This window comes from Oncorhynchus keta, unplaced genomic scaffold (genome assembly GCF_023373465.1).
Source record: "Oncorhynchus keta strain PuntledgeMale-10-30-2019 unplaced genomic scaffold, Oket_V2 Un_contig_3968_pilon_pilon, whole genome shotgun sequence".
Taxonomy (NCBI): Eukaryota; Metazoa; Chordata; class Actinopteri; order Salmoniformes; family Salmonidae; genus Oncorhynchus; species Oncorhynchus keta.
Genome location: NW_026287529.1, coordinates 15,312 through 32,500, shown reverse-complemented (window position 1 = coordinate 32,500; position 17,189 = coordinate 15,312). Strand labels below are relative to the sequence as shown.

Here is a 17,189-nt window from a genome sequence, read left to right as displayed (position 1 = left end):
CTGAGTATGGCTTTGGCCCCTGTTTCTTTTGTTCTTTTATGGCGTGAAACAACAAGCCAGTGGCATTGGAGAGCCCTGCCTCTCTAAGATCATTTAACAGCCATACCTTTGAACTAGCAGAAGGCCCAGAGGGACTGTGTGGATCTGTTGTGTGGACCTGCTGCCTGATGTCTGTGTGTGTGTGTGTGTGTGTGTGTGTGGTTGTGAGGCCTCTCACGCAGGGGATTGTGAGGCTGTACTGCTACAGCATGGGTGACAGTCCTGCATCCAATCATCTCCAGTACCCTGCGAGTTCGCCATGAACATAACAGAGGGATGAAGAGATCCCAGAAAAAACATTCAAGGAAAAAGGCTATAAGACCTAGCAGGACCACCATAAGAGGGAACAGGACCACTATAAGAGGGAACAGGACAAATATAAGAGGTAGTAGGACCACTATAAGAGGTAACAGGACCCCTATACGAGGTAGTAGGACCCCTATAAGAGGGAACAGGACCACTATAAGAGATAACAGGGCCACTATAAACAGGACCACCATAAGAGGGTAACAGGACCACTATAAGAGGTAACAGGACCACTATAAGAGAACAGGACCACTAAAGAGATAGGACCACTATAAGAGGTAACAGGACCACCATAAGAGGGAACAGGACCACTATAAGAGGTAACAGGACCACTATAAGAGATAACAGGACCACTATAAGAGGTAACAGGACCACCATAAGAGGGAACAGGACCACTATAAGAGGTAACAGGACCACCATAAGAGATAACAGGGCCACTATAAGAGATAACAGGACCACCATAAGAGGGAACAGGACCACTATAAGAGGGAACAGGACCACAGTAAGAGGGAACAGGACCACCATAAGAGGGAACAGGACCACTGTAAGAGGTAACAGGATCCCTATAAGAGGTAACAGGACCATTATAAGAGATAACAAGATCCCTATAACAGGTAACAAGATCCCTATAAGAGGTAGCAGGACCACCATAACAGATAACAGGGCCACTATAAGAGATAACAGGATCCCTATAAGAGGTAACAGGACCACTATAAGAGGTAACAGAACCACCATAAGAGGTAACAGGATCCCTATAAGAGGTAACAGGATCACTATATGAGGTAACATACCCACTATAAGAGGTACCAGGACCATTATAAGAGGTAACAGGATCACTATAAGAGGTAACAGGACCACTATAAGAGGTAACAGGACCACTATAAGAGGTAACAGGACCACTATAAGAGGTAACAGGACCACTATAAGAGGTAACAGGACCACCATAAGAGGTAACAGGATCCCTATAAGAGGTAACAGGATCACTATATGAGGTAACATACCCACTATAAGAGGTACCAGGACCATTATAAGAGGTGACATACCCACAATAAGAGATAACAGGATCCCTATAAGAGGTAACATGATCACTATAAGAGGTAACAGGACCACTATAAGAGGTAACAGGACCACTATAAGAGGTAACAGGACCACTATAAGAGGTAACAGGACCCCTATAAGAGGTAGTAGGACCACTATAAGAGGTAACAGGACCCCTATAAGAGGTAGCAGGACCACTATAAGAGGTAGTAGGACCACTATAAGAGGGAACAGGACCACTATAAGAGGTAACAGGACCATTATAAGAGGTAGTAGGACCCCTATAAGAGGTAGCAGGTCCACTATAAGAGGTAGTAGGACCACTATAAGAGGTAGTAGGACCACTATAAGAGGGAACAGGACCACTATAAGAGGTAGTAGGACCACTATAAGAGGGAACAGGACCACTATAAGAGGTAGTCGGACCACTATAAGAGGTAGTAGGACCCCAATAAGAGGTAGCAGGAACATTATAAGAGGTAGCAGGACCACTATAAGAGGTAGCAGGACCACTATAAGAGATAACAGGATCCCTATAACAGGTAACAAAATCCCTATAACAGGTAGCAGGACCACCATAAGAGATAACAAGACCACCATAAGAGATAACAGGACCACTATAATAGGTAACAGGACCACCATAAGAGGTAACAAGACCACCATAAGAGGGAACAGGACCACCATAAGAGGTAACAGGACCACCATAAGAGGGAACAGGACCACCATAAGAGGTACAAGACCACCATAAGAGGTAACAGGATCCCTATAAGAGGTAACAGGACCATTATAAGAGGTGACATACCCACTATAAGAGGTAACATGACCATTATAATAGGTAGTAGGACTACTATACAAGGTAACAGGACCACCATAATAGGTAACAGGACCATTATAAAAGGTAACAGGATCACTATAAGAGGTAGTAGGACCACTATAAGAGGTAACAGGACCACTATAAGAGGTAGTAGGACCACTATAAGAGGTAACAGGACCACTATAAGAGGTAGTAGGACCACTATAAGAGGTAGTAGGACCCTTATAAGAGGTAGCAGGACCACTGTAAGAGGTAGTAGGACCACTATAAGAGGTAGTAGGACCCCTATAAGAGGTAACAGGACCATTCTAAAAGGTAACATGATCACTATAAGAGGTAGCAGGACCCTATAAGAGGTAGTAGGACCCCTATAAGAGGTAACAGGACCATTCTAAGAGGTAACAGGACCACTATAAGAGGTAACAGGACCACTATAAGAGGTAACAGAACCACTATAAGAGGTAACAGGACCACTATAAGAGGTAACAGGACCACTATAAGAGGTAACAGGACCACTATAAGAGGTAACAGGACCACTATAAGAGGTAACAGGACCACTATAAGAGGTAACAGGACCACCATAAGAGGTAACAGGATCCCTATAAGAGGTAACAGGATCACTATATGAGGTAACATACCCACTATAAGAGGTACCAGGACCATTATAAGAGGTGACATACCCACAATAAGAGATAACAGGATCCCTATAAGAGGTAACAGGATCACTATAAGAGGTAACAGGACCACTATAAGAGGTAACAGGACCACTATAAGAGGTAACAGGATCACTATAAGAGGTAACAGGACCCCTATAAGAGGTAGCAGGACCACTATAAGAGGTAGTAGGACCACTATAAGAGGTAACAGGACCACTATAAGAGGTAGTAGGACCACTATAAGAGGTAACAGGACCACTATAAGAGGTAACAGGACCACTATAAGAGGTAGTAGGACCCCTATAAGAGGTAACAGGACCACTATAAGAGGTAGTAGGACCACTATAAGAGGTAGTAGGACCACTATAAGAGGGAACAGGACCACTATAAGAGGTAGTAGGACCACTATAAGAGGGAACAGGACCACTATAAGAGGTAACAGGACCACTATAAGAGGTAACAGGACCCCTATAAGAGGTAACAGGACCACTATAAGAGGTAACAGGACCACTATAAGAGGTAACAGGACCACTATAAGAGATAACAGGATCCCTATAACAGGTAACAAAATCCCTATAACAGGTAGCAGGACCACCATAAGAGATAACAAGACCACCATAAGAGATAACAGGACCACTATAATAGGTAACAGGACCACCATAAGAGGTAACAAGACCACCATAAGAGGGAACAGGACCACCATAAGAGGTAACAGGACCACCATAAGAGGGAACAGGACCACCATAAGAGGTACAAGACCACCATAAGAGGTAACAGGATCCCTATAAGAGGTAACAGGACCATTATAAGAGGTGACATACCCACTATAAGAGGTAACATGACCATTATAATAGGTAGTAGGACTACTATACAAGGTAACAGGACCACCATAATAGGTAACAGGACCACTATAAGAGGTAACAGGACCCCTATACGAGGTAGTAGGACCCCTATAAGAGGGAACAGGACCACTATAAGAGGCAGTAGGACCACTATAAGAGGTAACAGGACCACTATAAGAGGTAGTAGGACCCCTATAAGAGGTAATAGGATCCCTATAAGAGGTAGTAGGACCACTATAAGAGGGAACAGGACCACTATAAGAGGTAACAGGATCCCTATAAGAGGTAGTAGGACCACTATAAGAGGTAGCAGGACCCCTATAAGAGGTAGTAGGACCACTATAAGAGGTAACAGGACCATTATAATAGGTAACAGGACCACTATAAGAGGTAGTAGGACCACTATAAGAGGTAGCAGGACCACTATAAGAGGTAGTAGGACCACTATAAGAGGTAACAGGACCACTATAAGAGGTAACAGGACCACTATAAGAGGTAGTAGGACCAATATAAGAGGTAGCAGGACCACTATAAGAGGTAACAGGACCACTTGTGCCCATTATGTTGTTTGTCACTACTGTAGCCTCGAGGTTCGGGGTCAAATGCAGCCCAATGTGAGGCCAATACTTTTTCAATGGAGAGCATGCTGCATCCATTAAGTATGTTGTTTTTCAATTTACTCTCCAAAATGTACGACAGAGCCCGATATACCTCAAGCCTTGTCTCAAAAGCTCGTCCCTGGAAAAACAGGATGCGTCTGAAATCCTTCACCGTTAACCCGGCGGGCCTTTTTAAAGACCTATTATTCTTCCTGTTTCACAAAGACTGACTCGAGATCCACAGACGTTATTTATAACTGGTGCAGTCGTACTGTAAACACCAACCCCTCTGTGTGTTCTCCCTCCAAGCTTTACACAAGGAGCCGGCAGTTCACTCCCCACGGCACGAATACCAATAAAAACTGACGGAGTGAGAGTGAGAGTGAGAGAGAGAGAGAGAGAGAGAGAGAGAGAGACATAGACATACAGGTAGAGAGACAGACAAAGAGAGAGACAGAGAGAGAGAGAGAGAGAGAGAGAGAGAGAGAGACAGAGAGACAGACAGAGAGAGAGACAGACACAGAGAGAGACAGACACAGAGAGAGACAGACACAGAGAGAGACAGAGGGAGAGAGACACAGAGAGAGACAGATAGAAAGAGACAGAGAGAGAGAAAGACAGACAGAGAGAGAGAGACCAGAGGAATAAGAGGCAGGAATGTAGTAGTTACCCCTTTATCAACAGGGGTTAGTGTGTCCATGCTCGCCCATCACCATATCTCTCCATTTGTCAACATTTGTTGAGAAACAGGTTGTGGTGGGTCTCTTGCCTGGGTGGGAACATTGGTGTAGCTATCCCTGTTATCCCAGAGGTCCTGTGTAACTATCCCTGTTATCCCAGAGGTCCTGTGTAGCTATCCCTGTTATCCCAGAGGTCCTGTGTAGCTATCCCTGTTATCCCAGAGGTCCTGTGTAGCTATCCCTGTTATCCCAGAGGTCCTGTGTAGCTATCCCTGTTATCCCAGAGGTCCTGTGTAGCTATCCCTGTTATCCCAGAGGTCCTGTAGTATCCCTGTTATCCCAGAGGTCTATCCCTGTTATCCCAGAGGTCCTGTGTAACTATCCCTGTTATCCCAGAGGTCCTGTGTAGCTATCCCTGTTATCCCAGAGGTCCTGTGTAGCTATCCCTGTTATCCCAGAGGTCCTGTGTAGCTATCCCTGTTATCCCAGAGGTCCTGTGTAGCTATCCCTGTTATCCCAGAGGTCCTGTGTAGCTATCCCTGTTATCCCAGAGGTCCTGTGTAGCTATCCCTGTTATCCCAGAGGTCCTGTGTAGCTATCCCTGTTATCCCAGAGGTCCTGTGTAGCTATCCCTGTTATCCCAGAGGTCCTGTGTAGCTATCCTTGTTATCCCAGGGGATATGTGGTAAAAAGGGAAGCAGGGCCCTGTGCTGCATGCCTGGGGTCAACACACCGCCACTTCCCCGGGGCTTCTCCCTCTCTTCCAGATAAGGAGCCCAGGCAGCCAGACCAGACCACCCATGGCTAGGACACAACCCCCGGCTCGGCCTCCCTCCCCACCTCCCTCTGTCTCTGACGGGAAGAGCTGGCAGGGACCCCAAGCTCTGCAGACCAGACTAGGGCGGCTGCCTCGGCAGCATCTGAGCCAGTGGGGAGAGGAGCTGTGTTTACATTCCCCACACTAACTCCAGAGCCAGTGAGACCTAACACGGATCCCTGAGCTCACCACTTTCCTCCTCTCCCTGCTGGCCCCCCCTGCAGGGGTTTATCAGCACCTGGGCGTAGTGAGAGGTGGAGGAGATGCGCCGTTGCAGCAAACAAGGCCATGTGCAATCGCACTCTCTGGTTCATCTCTTCTTGCTGACGTTTTGGCAGGTCAGATCAGAGACAAACAACAGGATGTGTGGAAGAAGATCCACAGGACGTTTGCGCCAGGCAGGGTGTATCTTACCAGTTGTCTGCGCTTCCAGCAAACAAAAACTGATACACATATTCAGAACAACATCCCCTCGCTAAGGTTACACGGCTATGTATGGTTGCCATAGCAGCCAAGGGAACAGAGCATGGCAACAGAGCCTGTGTTTCATGACCTGACCTGAGGTATCTTGTGTGTTTCTAAGACACAAACTGGGTGCAGTGGTCATGGGGAGAATTGTTCTACAGTAAATCTATTATAATGGTTGTAGTAAGTGCATGTGCAGTGTTTCCATTGGGAAGGAGTGAGAGTAGAGACAGTTGGCCTGTGTCCCATCTAATCTCTGATTGCAGCCTGGCAAAAACTTTACCTTGGTACCTTGAAGCATGAAAGGGCCCATGTTTGAATTCCTTATGACTGCATCTTTCCTTTCTCCCTTCCTTGATGTAATAACTGATTAGACATGCGTAGGCAGGCGAACACCACATGGATTAAACCGGCCAGTCATTTCTAATCAGGGATGCACTTCAAACGGAGACAGGGATACAAACCATAACATGGTGGCCAACCAAAAATCTCGGCTTAGACACCATGAAAGATCTCGGCTCAGACACCAGGACTAGAAACCATACCATGGCGGCCAACCAAAAAAGAACCATGATAAATCTCAGCTCAGACACCAGGGATACAAACCATAACATGGTGGCCAACCAAAAAAGAACCATGAAAAATCTCGGCTCAGACACCAGGACTAGAAACCATACCATGGCGGCCAACCAAAAAAGAACCAAGATAAATCTCGGCTCAGACATCAGCAGCAGGGCATCCATTTCGAGTCTCAGCTGGAAAGTCTAACACATCAGCACCCCACGATTCTATTGATTCCCTTCAGGAGAATATGTATGTCAATTTCCCATTGCTCTTTCCTGCTTGTAACTGGGATGACCCAGGGAGGATGTGACATCCGCGGTATCACGGAATCAGATGCAGTGACACAGGAAAGGTGTGAAATGAGCAGATGTTGCTGTTATTCATACTCGCAGGACAAACTGGGATCTACGTCTAACCTGTCAATCATTCTTCATATGCTGTAACCCAAAGAGGGTTTATTTTGTTTGACGTTAATGGCATCGGATTGAATAAAATGCCAACAACAACAAACAACTCTTAGTGGGACGTTGAGAAATCAATGGTTGTAAAAGCTGCGAAAAATGAATAACACTGCTCTCGCTCAAGGGCTGCTCACACTCTGTCTGCGTTCCAACTGGCCCCCTTTTCCCTATATAGTGCACTACTTTTAACCAGAACTCTATTGGCCCTAATCAAAAGTAGGGCACTATGTAAGAAATAGGGTTCCATTTGGGACAACACCTCCCTCACCACTGTAGCTGGGTATCTGCCAAGGCTCCGAGCCACAGATCCCATCAGCAGAGCCGTGGCACTTCATTACAACCCCATTCACCTCCAGTACCTCTTCATTCTACAGTGACTGACAAGGTATGTCAGTGAGTACTACAGTGTGTATATGTGTGTGTGTGTGACTGTGTGTGTGTGTCCTGGATCTCATCTCAATCACAGGGAGGAGGATCTCTTGACAGGTCAACCTTGGATGGATTAACTGAGATCCCAGGGAAGAATGCAGGTGTTATGCAAGACCACCGAAGGAAGGAGGCCTCCTAAGAATGCCAACACGTACAATCGTATAGATTGAACGCAGACATGTGCAAAAGCAGGCACACACAAATGTACAAATGCAGGCACACACAATGTACAAATGCACACACACACACACACACACACACACACACACACACACACACACACACACACACACACACACAATATTATTGATGTCCTAAAGCATTGATATTCTAAACACACCCTACAAACCACAGTTATTTGTCATTTTCAAACAGAAGCATTGGATATGTTTAGCTCATAATTAGTTTGAAACCGGTTAACATTAACCACTTGTCATGTGGAATCCTTCCTTTTATTCCCAATCATGATTAATGGTCCCCAACACATTACAGGCTCTGAAGCAGTGTGTGTTTGTGTCATGAGATTCCCTTCAAACTTTCTCTCAGTTAGGAATAACAACACAGTCTGGTAAACACTAAACAAGGAGAGCGGCCAGCCCAGTGCTTAACCAAGGACAAACAAGTCCACACAAGCATGCATTATGCAGCGAGGGTCTGCTTTGATCTGTTGGATCACCCTGAATCCTTCCTTTCAGCCACTCCACACAGGACAAGCTGTATCAGTCACTGTGGAGGAGTAATGACAACATGTACCCTATCTCTACTACTGTCAGTCACTGTGGAGGAGTAATGACAACATGTACCCTATCTCTACTACTGTCACACTGAGGAGGAGTAATGACAACATGTACCCTATCTCTACTACTGTCAGTCACTGTGGAGGAGTAATGACAACATGTACCCTATCTCTACTACTGTCACACTGAGGAGGAGTAATGACAACATGTACCCTATCTCTACTACTGTCAGTCACTGTGGAGGAGTAATGACAACATGTACCCTATCTCTACTACTGTCACACTGAGGAGGAGTAATGACAACATGTACCCTATCTCTACTACTGTCAGTCACTGTGGAGGAGTAATGACAACATGTACCCTATCTCTACTACTGTCAGTCACTGTGGAGGAGTAATGACAACATGTACCCTATCTCTACTACTGTCACACTGAGGAGTAATGACAACATGTACCCTATCTCTACTACTGTCAGTCACTGTGGAGGAGTAATGACAACATGTACCCTATCTCTACTACTGTCAGTCACTGTGGAGGAGTAATGACAACATGTACCCTATCTCTACTACTGTCACACTGAGGAGTAATGACAACATGTACCCTATATCTACTACTGTCACACTGAGGAGTAATGAAAACATGTACCCTATATCTACTACTGTCACACTGAGGAGTAATGACAACATGTACCCTATCTCTACTACTGTCACACTGAGGAGTAATGACAACATGTACCCTATCTCTACTACTGTCAGTCACTGTGGAGGAGTAATGACAACATGTACCCTATCTCTACTACTGTCACACTGAGGAGTAATGACAACATGTACCCTATCTCTACTACTGTCACACTGTGGAGGAGTAATGACAACATGTACCCTATCTCTACTACTGTCACACTGAGGAGTAATGACAACATGTACCCTATCTCTACTACTGTCACACTGAGGAGTAATGACAACATGTACCCTATCTCTACTACTGTCAGTCACTGTGAGGAGTAATGACAACATGTACCCTATCTCTACTACTGTCACACTGTGAGGAGGAATGACAACATGTACCCTATCTCTACTACTGTCACACTGAGGAGTAATGAAAACATGTACCCTATATCTACTACTGTCACACTGAGGAGTAATGACAACATGTACCCTATATCTACTACTGTCACACTGAGGAGTAATGAAAACATGTACCCTATATCTACTACTGTCACACTGAGGAGTAATGACAACATGTACCCTATCTCTACTACTGTCACACTGAGGAGTAATGACAACATGCACCCTATCTCTACTACTGTCACACTGAGGAGTAATGACAACATGTACCCTATATCTACTACTGTCACACTGAGGAGTAATGACAACATGTACCCTATCTCTACTACTGTCACGCTGAGGAGTAATGACAACATGTACCCTATCTCTACTACTGTCAGTCACTGTGAGGAGTAATGACAACATGTACCCTATCTCTACTACTGTCAGTCACTGTGAGGAGTAATGACAGCATGTACCCTATCTCTACTACTGTCAGTCACTGTGAGGAGTAATGACAGCATGTACCCTATCTCTACTACTGTCAGTCACTGTGAGGAGTAATGACAGCATGCACCCTATCTCTACTACTGTCAGTCACTGTGAGGAGTAATGCAACATGTACCCTATCTCTACTACTGTCAGTCACTGTGAGGAGTAATGACAGCATGTACCCTATCTCTACTACTGTCAGTCACTGTGAGGAGTAATGACAACATGTACCCTATCTCTACTACTGTCAGACACTGTGAGGAATAATGACAGCATGTACCCTATCTCTACTACTGTCAGTCACTGTGAGGAGTAATGCAACATGTGCCCTATCTCTACTACTGTCAGTCACTGTGAGGAGTAATGACAGCATGTACCCTATCTCTACTACTGTCACACTGAGGAGTAATGACAACATGTACCCTATCTCTACTACTGTCACACTGAGGAGTAATGACAACATGTACCCTATCTCTACTACTGTCACACTGAGGAGTAATGACAACATGCACCCTATCTCTACTACTGTCACACTGAGGAGTAATGACAACATGTACCCTATCTCTACTACTGTCACACTGAGGAGTAATGACAACATGTACCCTATCTCTACTACTGTCACACTGAGGAGTAATGACAACATGTACCCTATCTCTACTACTGTCACACTGAGGAGTAATGACAACATGCACCCTATCTCTACTACTGTCACACTGAGGAGTAATGACAACATGTACCCTATCTCTACTACTGTCAGTCACTGAGGAGTAATGACAACATGTACCCTATCTCTACTACTGTCACACTGAGGAGTAATGACAACATGCACCCTATCTCTACTACTGTCACACTGAGGAGTAATGACAACATGTACCCTATCTCTACTACTGTCAGTCACTGAGGAGTAATGACAACATGTACCCTATCTCTACTACTGTCAGTAACTGAGGAGTAATGACATCATGCACCCTATCTCTACTACTGTCAGTCACTGTGAGGAGTAATGACAACATGCTCCCTATCTCTACTACTGTCAGTCACTGTGAGGAGTAATGACAACATGTACCCTATCTCTACTACTGTCAGTCACTGTGAGGAGTAATGACAACATGTACCCTATCTCTACTACTGTCAGTCACTGTGAGGAGTAATGACAACATGTACCCTATCTCTACTACTGTCAGTCACTGTGAGGAGGAATGACAACATGTACCCTATCTCTACTACTGTCACACTGAGGAGTAATGACAACATGTACCCTATCTCTACTACTGTCACACTGAGGAGTAATGACAACATGTACCCTATCTCTACTACTGTCAGTCACTGTGCGGAGTAATGACAACATGTACCCTATCTCTACTACTGTCACACTGAGGAGTAATGACAACATGTACCCTATCTCTACTACTGTCAGTCACTGTGAGGAGTAATGACAACATGCACCCTATCTCTACTACTGTCAGTCACTGTGCGGAGTAATGACAACATGTACCCTATCTCTACTACTGTCACACTGAGGAGTAATGACAACATGTACCCTATCTCTACTACTGTCAGTCACTGTGAGGAGTAATGACAACATGTACCCTATCTCTACTACTGTCAGTCACTGTGAGGAGTAATGACAACATGTACCCTATCTCTACTACTGTCACACTGAGGAGTAATGAAAACATGTACCCTATATCTACTACTGTCACACTGAGGAGTAATGAAAACATGTACCCTATCTCTACTACTGTCACACTGAGGAGTAATGAAAACATGTACCCTATCTCTACTACTGTCACACTGAGGAGTAATGACAACATGTACCCTATCTCTACTACTGTCACACTGAGGAGTAATGACAACATGCACCCTATCTCTACTACTGTCACACTGAGGAGTAATGACAACATGTACCCTATATCTACTACTGTCACACTGAGGAGTAATGACAACATGTACCCTATCTCTACTACTGTCACGCTGAGGAGTAATGACAACATGTACCCTATCTCTACTACTGTCAGTCACTGAGGAGTAATGACAACATGTACCCTATCTCTACTACTGTCAGTCACTGTGAGGAGTAATGACAACATGTACCCTATCTCTACTACTGTCAGTCACTGTGAGGAGTAATGACAACATGTACCCTATCTCTACTACTGTCAGTCACTGTGAGGAGTAATGACAACATGCACCCTATCTCTACTACTGTCAGTCACTGTGAGGAGTAATGACAACATGTACCCTATCTCTACTACTGTCAGTCACTGTGAGGAATAATGACAACATGTACCCTATCTCTACTACTGTCAGTCACTGTGAGGAGTAATGACAACATGTACCCTATCTCTACTACTGTCAGTCACTGTGAGGAGTAATGACAACATGTACCCTATCTCTACTACTGTCAGTCACTGTGAGGAGTAATGACAACATGTACCCTATCTCTACTACTGTCACACTGAGGAGTAATGACAACATGTACCCTATCTCTACTACTGTCACACTGAGGAGTAATGACAACATGCACCCTATCTCTACTACTACTGTCACATCGCTGAGGAGTAATGACAACATGTACCCTATCTCTACTACTGTCAGTCACTGTGAGGAGTAATGACAACATGTACCCTATCTCTACTACTGTCAGTCACTGTGAGGAGTAATGACAACATGTACCCTATCTCTACTACTGTCACACTGAGGAGTAATGACAACATGTACCCTATCTCTACTACTGTCACACTGAGGAGTAATGACAACATGTACCCTATCTCTACTACTGTCACACTGAGGAGTAATGACAAAACCCTATCTCTACTACTGTCACACTGAGGAGTAATGACAACATGTACCCTATCTCTACTACTGTCACACTGAGGAGTAATGACAACATGTACCCTATCTACTACTGTCAGTCACTGTGAGGAGTAATGACAACATGTACCCTATCTCTACTACTGTCACACTGAGGAGTAATGACACATGTACCCTATCTCTACTACTGTCACACTGAGGAGTAATGACAACATGCACCCTATCTACTACTGTCAGTCACTGTGAGGAGTAATGACAACATGTACCCTATCTCTACTACTGTCACACTGAGAAGTAATGACAACATGCACCCTATCTCTACTACTGTCACACTGAGGAGTAATGACAACATGTACCCTATCTCTACTACTGTCAGTCACTGAGGAGTAATGACAACATGTACCCTATCTCTACTACTGTCCAGTAACTGAGGAGTAATGACATCATGCCCATCTCTACTACTGTCAGTCACTGTGAGGAGTAATGACATCATGCACCCTATCTCTACTACTGTCAGTCACTGTGAGCAATGACAACATGTCCCTATCTCTACTACTGTCAGTCACTGTGAGGAGTAATGACAACATGTACCCTATCTCTACTACTGTCAGTCACTGTGCACAACATGTACCCTATCTCTACTACTGTCAGTCACTGCACAACATGTACCCTATCTCTACTACTGTCAGTCACTGTGAGGAGTAATGACAACATGTACCCTATCTCTACTACTGTCAGTCACTGTGAGGAGTAATGACAACATGTACCCTATCTCTACTACCAGTCACTGTCCAACATGCCCTATCCTACTACTGTCAGTCACTGTGAGGAGTAATGACAACATGTACCCTATCTCTACTACTGTCAGTCACCCAGTAAGACAACTGTACCCATCTCTACTACCAGTCAGCACCATCCCATCTCTACTTCCCAGCATTTAGGAAATGTGTTCCCAAGTATTCCCAGGAATAAAAAGAGATGTGAACTCCAATGTTATCAAGCTATGAACATGTTGTTATTTTCAAATCAAATAGTTCTGGTTAATGAGCAGTTTACAGCCCCACTCCTCCCAGCTCCTCCCAGCTCCTCCCAGCACCTCCCAGCTCCTCCCAGCACCTCCCAGCTCTTCCCAGCACCTCCCAGCTCCTCCCAGCTCCTCCCAGCACCTCCCAGCTCCTCCCAGCACCTCCCAGCTCCTCCCAGCTCCTCCCAGCACCTCCCAGCTCCTCCCAGCACCTCCAGCACCTCCCAGCTCCTCCCAGCTCTTCCCAGCACCATCCAGCTTTTCCCAGCTCCTCCCACTAGAGAAAAGTGAAATAAAGTCAAGTGTGTTGTTGTTCACTCAGGGGTTGTGACACCAAAAGGGAGGAAGCAGAACCCTTTCAACAGCGTACATAGAAACCGATGGTTTATGGAGTGCATGTAACAGAGTTACCGGTTCAGCACCGGGTTAATGATAAAACACACTTCCCCTTGCTCTGGCCCTGCATGCGCTTTCCACTCAGTCACGGACACGCTACAAGGATCCAGGAGGCAGCGCTCAGCTGCTCAGCTCTTTGATGTCAGCACATATTTCCAGGAGAAAAGCGGCCCCTGAGTCAGTTAAGAACTTGAAGACAAAATAGAAAAAGAAAAGGCTCCCAGAAGCCCCAGCAGTAAACAAGGAGACTTGGCCGGAGCGAGCAGGAAACAGGAACGTCTGTTGTTATTTTGACAGGTGGAAGATGTAGGGCGAGCATGCACTACCAAAACTATTTGGCGGGGATATTTGAAATCCTTTCGCTTCCTTTCCGAGACGGACCCCGCCTTCTCCACTTGTCATGAGTCCAATTTCCAACATTCTAAAACACTCCCAAAGAACTTGGCACCGGCTGACTTTAGTATGGGAAAGCACTTAAGGCGATCCGTTCATGTCTATCATTCGCTAGCCATTCTTACCACGCCTTTTTAATACGTCTGGGCCTGAGAATGGGCTTTAGTAGCGCTCAGAGGGGAAACGCCAGCTAGCCATCTGAAACGCTACTCCACACGAGGGGAACGCTGAGAGGAGAGGGGTGTTTTGTATTCAGGGCATGTCAGATTCAGAGGGGCTTCTCAGGTAGCAGTGATTACTATGCATAGCTTTTCCCTCCTATAAAACAGGCAGCACGGTTCATTTCACAGATAGGGATCTTAATAGACTGAGCGCAACACGACGATGCGGCGCATGCACATGAATGTCGGCACTCTGGTTCTGTGACACGTTGCCCCACTTAATGACAGATTTGCGAGTCAACTGACAGAGTTTGAGACTGCATCACAGCGCAAAGCAATGGAAGGACACAAAAGATAAATAAAATGGTGCTGAAATTATTTAGAGGCATTTAAAGTATTTATGTCACAATTCCATGTAGTCTATGATAAAACACCACATCAAAAACAGCTATTTCCTGATTGGGTATAGTTAAGGAGGATTGGGTATAGTTAAGGAGGATTGGGCATAGTTAACGAGGATTGGGTATAGTTAAGGAGGTTTGACATCTACTTTTTGAAGTTTGCTAAGTGCTGCAAGCAGACCTCCACCCAATAGTATATAGAGAGCATGGCACCTGCTATAACTTGCTGAACCAAGACCACATTGATTTCTAAATGAGTCATCTAGTCACACAGAAACAGAACAGTCTAAAGAAAATCCAACAAGCCTGCCTCTGTTAGGTAGCTCACTCAGACTTGGCCAGCCAGCACAGCCACCTGTAGAGCTAATCAATTCCCCCTGCACAGACAGACATGTAGACAGAAATCATTACGAGAGTAGAGTTTGAAGGGAGAAGGAGCCACAGAGTGACAGCATGTCCCCCAGTAACAACACACTGTCACTGACCTTGCAGATCTTACTCTCCTCTGTCTCCTTGCTCCGTCCCTGTTGTTTCTGCTGCGTCCTCCTCTCCTGGTACTCTGACTTGAGTGACAGCTGACAGGAGGAGAGCAGGGGGATTCTGACCCCCTCAGCTCTGGGGTCCTGGCCATGTACCCCGTGTGGCAGCGGTTCTGCCCGGGTTGGGGATGGGGAGAGCGCTGTGGACCGGCTTGGAGCCCACTGAGGGTTGTCTGAGCTTGGAGGCTACTCCTACCACCGGCATGGTCCGTCACATCCAGAGAGAGAGAGTTCAAAAGCAGACAGGAGGAAGAGGTTGAAAAACAGCGAGAGGAGTTGTTTCCCTCAGTTTCCCACACAAGAGAGGCCAAATAAGAGCCCTGTGTCTCCTCCTGACGTCTGGCAGAGAAAAAGAGGGGAAGGAGAAGACAAAATAAAGAGAGGGCTGCCTCTCAGAGAGAAGTCTGGAGTGGGAGAGCAGCCGCAGTCATTCTGTAGCCTACAGCATGTGGGATTTACAGAAACTGAGAAGGTTTCTCCGCCACCGGTTCACTCCCCTCTCTTGCTCCCCCTCCTCCTCTCTGTCAGAGCTCAACCACTCCTCCCTCTCAATTTCTGTCAGAACTACAAAACCAAACAGTCCTCGGGGGCGTAAACTCCTCTGGAAGGTAACCGCCACTCCACCAGTGATTATAGACCTGGTTAAGTGCATGTCCTCTCTCTCTCCCTCTCTCTCTCTCTCTCTCTCTCTCTCTCTCTCTCTCTCCCTCCCTCCCTCCCTCCCTCCCTCCCTCCCTCCCTCCCTCCCTCCCTCCCTCCCTCCCTCCCTCCTCTCCTCTCCTCTCTCTCTCTCTCTCTCTCTCTCCTCCTCTCTCCTCTCTCTCTCTCTCTCTCTCTCTCTCTCTCTCTCTCTCTCTCTCTCTCTCTCTCTCTCTCTCTCTCTCTCTCTCTCTCTCTCTCTCTCTCTCTCTCCTCCTGTCTTTCTCTCTCTCTCTCTGAGCAGCATTCCTCAGCAGCACGTTACTCCCCAGCTCCAACTGTCAAAACAGCTCTCTCCGTAGCCGAGCGCTGATCACTAGAAATAGACACCTCTCACTGGCTGCCTGCATCTGGGACAGCCCTCCTCTTTGATGAAAGAAATAGTAAAAGTTAAATAAAAAAATAAAGTTTGGAGAGTTATCCAGTACATAATCCCTCACACTGAAGCAGTTTGTCTGGTTCCTGGGACTATTTTTCATGGCGGAAAGAGTTCTAGGTTATTAAGAAATCTCTGCATTTCACTCTTTTCCGTCTCTCTCCCTCTCCCTCTCTCCCTCTCCCTCTCCCTCTCTCGCCCTCCCTCTCTCCCTCCTGCTCCAGAATATGGCTTTGGAAAGACAGGCGGTGAGCAGAGGACTGACACCAGTGTTTGGGAGTTGTGGTTTGTGCAGCATCTGAAAGTGCCTCAGTGGGGAAAAACTGCTTCTCTCACAGCCAGGCGGACGGTTGTGGCAGAAAAACGACCTCCTTGCTAATTCCTGTCAAACAAATAATCAGAAC

General features: G+C 45.9%; 1 pseudogene; it reads right to left on the bottom strand.

The window, feature by feature from the left end:
• LOC118377299 (neuron navigator 3-like) overlaps positions 1-16,759 on the bottom strand; it is a 270,177-nt pseudogene extending 253,418 nt beyond the window's left edge.
• Positions 16,760-17,189: the final 430 nt, after the last annotated feature.